The sequence below is a fragment of the Solanum lycopersicum genome, chromosome 4 (assembly GCF_036512215.1).
Source record: "Solanum lycopersicum chromosome 4, SLM_r2.1".
NCBI classification, from domain to species: domain Eukaryota; kingdom Viridiplantae; phylum Streptophyta; class Magnoliopsida; order Solanales; family Solanaceae; genus Solanum; species Solanum lycopersicum.
Window position 1 is genome coordinate 7,326,645 of NC_090803.1, and position 7,197 is coordinate 7,333,841.

General features: G+C 28.6%; 1 pseudogene; it reads left to right on the plus strand.

Annotated features, from left to right (window-relative positions):
• Positions 1-297: 297 nt before the first annotated feature.
• LOC104646771 (UPF0481 protein At3g47200-like) lies at positions 298-5,966 on the plus strand (annotated as a pseudogene).
• Positions 5,967-7,197: the final 1,231 nt, after the last annotated feature.

Below are 7,197 nucleotides of genomic sequence, written 5' to 3' on the forward strand. Positions count from 1 at the left end.
TAAGAAACTCACATATTTTCAGAAAAAAATAGTAAATCTTCTATCATACTAAACATACCCTAAAACTTTTGTTCATCAATTATACTTGATATCAAATTTTAGAATAAAAAGTGGCTTGAACACACACTCAAAGTGTTATTCTATGATATATTTTCTTAAATGTAATGTCTATATACACTTTATTATATGATACTTAAAACTTTATTTATTCTATTATACTTTTCTCAAAATGCACACAATTTTATGTAAGTAATATAAGCAGGTTTGCAATTAATCTATATATAGTATACCCATATACAATTTACTATTAATCATCTATCATATTCCTTCACCTTCATAAAAGTTTAGCAGAGCAAAATAATTTAAGAAGAAACTCAAGTGCAATTCAACTAATCCATTTTAAATCAGGTAATTTTTAAATATTTTATACAATATTCTGTCCAATACATTATAACAATAAATTTTTTTTGTGAATATTAATTATAATTGCTACTATATTATATTTAACAGTAATAATATAATATGGATACTTAATAACCAACATTCTAGATAAATGTGATTAAGTAAGTAGTAATTGTCTCAGTTGTACCTAAAGTTCCATCTCCTAAACCTAATACTAATATGCTAGTTACATTGATTACAAGGTATTTTATTAATTCGAGTAGTATGTTATAAGATATTAGATATCTTTATTTTCATATACGATTCAAATTTCTCTTATCGGATGTATTTTAGTAGACTCAATTTTTGAGCTTTTCATTTCAATTTGTTTATATTTGTTTAACTCTATGTTTTTCCATTACTGCATGTACAATAGTGGGATAAAACTTTAGTATTATCGTCTTTCGTGTTTCTTGATTCATCAATCACCTTTTTAATTTATAAAAGCGTCTAGAGTGTTTTTATCAAATTAAAATTCTATGAAAGTGTACTTAGTATCGTGTTCTAACTTCTACTTGTGACTCTTCAACAACAACAATACAACATATCCAGTGTAATCCTATAAAGTGCGGTCTGAGCGATAGAGTGTACACAGATCTTACCTATACCTCAGCTAAAGTTAAGATAAAGAGACCATTTTCAATATATTTCTGATAGCATAGCAGAACATTAGTATAATAAAATAATATTATAAATGAACTACACGAAACCATAGATAGCAACAAAAATTAAAGAATTATTAAGTAACTACAAGATTGTACAGTCCTATGACTACGAGTAAGGGTAGAATGTAGTCCTACTTAGTAGTATGGTTTCACTCTTACCTACTAATATTTTATCATAATTTGTGTCCTACACATCTTCTATCATAACATTTTACAAAAAAAAAAATATTAAAAATTAACTAAACCACAAATTATGAAGTAAAATAAAATAATTAAAAATTAATATGTTATAAATTTTATAAAATAATATCGAATCTAATATTGACTGAACCCTTACCATTACACGAAATCATAAATAGCAACGAAAAATCCAGGAGAAGCAAGAGTTGAATAGGCATAAAAAACAATATCTTTATTTGTAAGATACTTGGTCATTGTTAATTAATTTTTTTTGTTTCCAATCAATTTTTAATTTAATATTTATTTTAGCATTTTACATTTTAATTAATTTGACTTTGTGATAGAATATCTCATTTTGAAAGGTGGATTTTTTTTTAGGACTTCGCCTTTAAACTAGCGTTTGGTCATAGATTTTCAAATATTCTTGGCAAATATTATTTGAGTGAAAATTTGGGTGAAATTTCACCATGTGTTTGGCCATAAAATTTGGGAAATATATTTCACCTTTTTAGAAAAATATGATTTATACACACAAGTTTTAAAAACTATCAAAATTAACTAAAAGTTTGTATTACAAGTCAATTGAATGTTAGTTACAACAATAACAAATAATGTCCATGACACTGAAGCAATGTGGTAATTTGGAGTGAGTGCAACAAGAATTATTCCATACATCGTGAAGTAGATAAAGTACATGACTTTGTTACCTAAAGCCAATTTTTAATAATTTTCATCAACAATCATATCATTATTTAATATTCACTAAATATTTCATCACTATTTTGGTGTTCACGTAAAAAATGATGTAATACAACGCAAGCAACTACTAGAAAGGGTGTTTTTGTAAAAAATAAAAGATTGGGGTAAAGTTTTAATTTTTAAAATATCCCAAATATTGATATTTGGCTCAAATACTAGAAAAAACTAGTATTTGGAAATTTGGGATATTTGCCAAAAATATTTGCCAAATAATGACAAATTGTATGGACAAACATTATTTGCCAAATTTTTTCCAAATATTATTTGGAAAATTTATGGCCAAACGAGCCCTAAGACTTTAAACGGGGAAAAAGTAATGATCATTTAGGGTGTGTTTGGTATTGGAGAAAAATATTTTCTGAAAAATATTTTTTAATTTTTCATATTTGATTTACCTTTAGTGTTTGAAAAATATTTTTCAAATTAATTTATTTTTCTTAAATTTAAGAAATAACTTTCATAAACTCTACTTCATCCTTTATTTTTTTTTTCTTACCTTTGCCAACATACAATTTAAATACTAGCTATTTTTAAATTATTTTTCATATTTTAATATTTTTCTAACCCCATCCAAACATACAATTTAAATAAGAGCTATTTTTACTCTTTATTCTCAGTTACCTCAATTTGAATGTCATGATTTCCATAATATTTTATAGTGTAAAGGGAAAAGTGAATGAAAATATGAAAAAACACAATTATTTTTGTTTCTGTTTCAAATTTATATCACCTTCTGCCTTCTTTTTCTTTTCTTTTTATTTATAACAACTGTCCTACATCTCTACCAAAGTAAGCTTTTCTCACTCATTTTTTAACGAATTAATTCACTAAAAAAAATAGATTCTCACTAAAATATTAAAATGTGTGAAAATATTTTTTTCATTGTTTAGATTGAGATATTTGTGAAAATAGTTGTTGAACGTTTTTCAATAAAAAAAATTTATGAAAAAATAGTTACTTCTTAGTTCAAAGTGTTTGTCTGATTTTTGACTTTATATAGAGATTAAGAAAGTAAAAAGCTTTTCAAATCTTATATAGTCTTGAACTAAAAATGTATAAAATGTATCATAGTGCCCTTTAATTTTTTGGTGGTAAAAATATCATGTGAAAAAATCGAACTAAATAATCACCAAAAATTGAAAGATACGTTCTTCTTTCATGGACTAAAAAAAAGTAAAACAAACAAATAAATAAGAAGAATATAAGTGTTTTCCTTTGAATTAAGAACTAATACATAATTATTTTTTTAATTTGGCTTCAATTGAAATTTATATTCTTCTATTTTGGATTTGCATAAATAAACACGGAATTGATTCTATATAATTTTCTTTTTATTGCTTTGTGTTTTCTTTTCAAATCAAATTCTGCAATGAATATATTGTTTTGGATTAGTAATAATATGAATTGAAATTAAAAAGAATGTGTCTTTTATAGAAATTATTACAGTTGAAGAAAGAAGGATGACACACTCCACTGAGATGACCCCAGCAAATGACCAAATTCCACTTATTCCTCAAATTAATAATGATAAGGTCTCTCTTTCTCGCAACTATATAATTTGTTTGTTATTTCATTAGCCTACTTATTTTAGGCAATTAAATATGTACTCCATCTATCTTAAATTATGTGATTTATTTTTTTTAGTAAGTTTCAAAAAGATGATATATTTTTATATTAATTTATAATTTAACTATAAAATATATTTCCTCTATCCCTATTTAGTTGTCCACTTTAGAAATAACACACATATTAAGACATCAATTATTATCATAGGTTAGTTACAATTTTATCCTTTAATTTAAAAGATTATGCAACTCATCAAGTATAATAAATGTATTTTCTGGTTTCAAAAATCATGCATTACAACTTAGTAATACTAGAAATTTTTAGAATTAAGTAAGGGCATATTAGAAAAAAAATTATTATCCTTTCTTGATTTGTTAAAATGGACATGTAAATAAGGATAGATATAAAAGGAAATATGGACAGAGGGAGTATATGTTATCTCTAATAAAATCATATGCAGTCACACAAATTTCTATCATTCATTTTGAATCACAAATTTTAAGATTTTTTTTCTTTTTTAAACTTCATATTGAGTCAAATTATCTCATATAAATTGAGACGGAGATAGTAATTTCTTTTCATGATACCCCATATTTTGGTAGTGCATGAATTTCAAAAGATCCTAAAATTATTGTTCTAATTGAGATGTAGATCATTTAGGGCAAACACTACAAGGATAGGTTGATGGGGGAGGGAGTGGGGGTCAGGGATGGGTGGTGGGAGGAGAAAGACTGATCGATAAGTTGATCAATCGAAAAAATATTATTGATTTATTGCTATTAGTTACTGTATTTGTCTTTTAGCCTTCAATTGACACTTCATAGTGACTTATAAAATTGTTATATATATTATTTCCTAAAGACAATTATATATTATGATTCTTTTCCACTAATTATAGATAGATGAAGGGAGGAGAACAAATGTTGTACTGTTACAAACAAAGAGTTGCATAAATCAAATACTTAATGAGAGATTGGGCGCTACATGCATCAACTTTGCGACCATATTCAAAGTAAATATGGGGTTACGGAAATCAAATCCAGAAGCTTATACACCAATATTGATCTCAATTGGGAAAAATCCTCAACTTGGCTCCATGGAAAAGTACAAACTGTTGTACCTACAGCGATTTCTCAAGCGGAAAAATGGGCTTGATGTGGAAAGTTGCATTACTGAAATTGATAAAGTGAAATATGAAGCACTAAAGTGTTATGACGATAACCTTGACGGTGATATTGTTGACAATTTTTCAGAAATGTTATTGGTTGATGGTTGTTTTGTAGTTGAATTTATTCGTGAGGACTATGAAAAAGACGACGACATCATCAAATTGGAACGGATGAAGAATCAAGTAAGTCGAGACATGGTGTTACTAGAAAACCAACTCCCTTTCTTTGTGCTTGTCATACTTTATGGCATGACAGTACATCCTACTGAAGAGAACTTTTTGTATATGGTGAGAGAAAATTTATACCTAAATCAGAAATTGAAGGTATATCAGAACAATTCGACCATTTACTTGATGTGGTACACATGCTTTGTCGCCCATCAGTTGAACAAAACATGAACCCTAGCACGCAAAACGAGTGTTCCAAGATAAATATATGTGGCAACAGTTCGCGATTATCAAAAGAAATCCTTGATATTTGGCAATGCTATCATATTCCAACTGCCAAAGAGCTTCTTAAAAATCGGATCTGTGGAAGACAATGTCGAGGATAAAACATCATTATTTGATATCACGTTTGAGAAGGGAGTAATGAAAATCCCTTGTTTCGCGATTGAGGATACTATGGAAACCTTCATGAGAAATATGATAGCTTTTGAGCAACATACTTCAAAAAAACTATATCCTTTTTTCTCGAACTATGCACATTTAATGACTCAACTTATTGGATCACATAGAGATTCTTCGCCAAAACAAAATCATCCTTAAGGAGATAGGAGATGACAAACAAGTGGCCAACATCTTCAAGAAACTTTCAGATGGGGTGGCAATCAAAGACTTTTATTACCAAAAAGAGTGCAGTAACTTGATTCAACATTGTGAGAAGCCATGGAGTCAAATGATGGCAAGTTTGAAGCACAACTATTTTCAGAGTCCTTGGGCAGGAGCTTCAACCGTGGCAGCTATTACACTTCTTGTTCTCACAGTTATACAAACTATTCTGGCTTTTACCAGTTATCTTAATAAGTAATTTTTTGTAGATATGTATTGACTCATCAAATGATTCCTCATTATGCAATTTGTGTGTTCATGGGCTTAATATTCTGTCTCACCTCCATTATGGGGGTAGAACGACTAAAGCTAATAATTTCAATTCATATATTTATTTAAGGTAAACTTTCTTGTGATTTGAGGAACATTTTTTATCTTTATTTTGTTCTCGAAGTATGTAACAACATGCATTTCTCTGATAAAAAAGGTCTATGCATGTAAGGCAGTGGAGCATTTTTCTCATTATTGTTCCAATGTTCATATGGAACCCTACTAGGGGAGTGCAGAATCGACTAGCTGAAGATGGAAATCTTCTTAAGTTCATTTGGTGCTAAGTACTTCTCCAATGGAGAAATTGAATTGATCAACCACCTCTTATATATTCTTACTCACAACGATAACATACTTAGTGTGATCTCACTTGTTGGATATGGGGAAGTTGAAGTATATGCAGACTATTAGAAGTCCAAATCACCAAAAAAAACTTGTCAAAAAACTTCAAATATGTCATCGAACATTTAAAAAAAGTTCATCCATGCCATCTATTAAAAGTTGAGCTCAACCATGTCATTGTCGCAACCAAAAAGGACGACCCACTCGTGCTATTTCCAACGGCAGGATTTGATGGTTTTGCGAAACCTTTTTTCCATGTGGCCTCTTGTCAGCGGTCCAAAATTAAAATCATTCTAATTTAATTAAATTTGAAATTAAAACATGACTCATTAACATCATATTCGACCCATCCACTACAATAAAAATGATCATTAGCGGCAATCTAAATATATTTTTTTTAGCGGCACTTGTCAATCCTTGTATATGTTCCTAAAGGCTTTAGCGATATTGGTTCTAATGACATTTAACTAATGACAGTAAAGACTTTAACACTCTTTATTCATATCAATATTTAATGCCGCTAAAAGTTTGTTGGAATTTTGACCCCCAAATTTGCCTAAGGAACATGTTTATTCTATATGTTCCTTTGCAGATTACAATAGTTACGTTTTGCGAAGCAAATAAAATAATGACACAATATTTTATCGCAGAAAACCCCCAATCATAAGGGTAAAAACCACGACCTATACCTATGCAGGATTTAACTCTACTTTATTAAACTTTAAGCCTCAACACAAGATTACAAACCTATGTAATCTAAGGAATTATAAACTCTAATACCTAGCTAAAAAACTATAAAATCTAATTCCTAACTATCCAAGACCAAAAAAAAAACCAAGTTTAAGTCTTCTACCATCCGTCAAAATTCTCAAACTTGTTAGACGAATCGTACACACACTCGATTGTAATCAAAACTCTTAAATACAATCTTACAACTTTTTCCTCACAAAATGGCAACACTCCCAAGTAACTCTC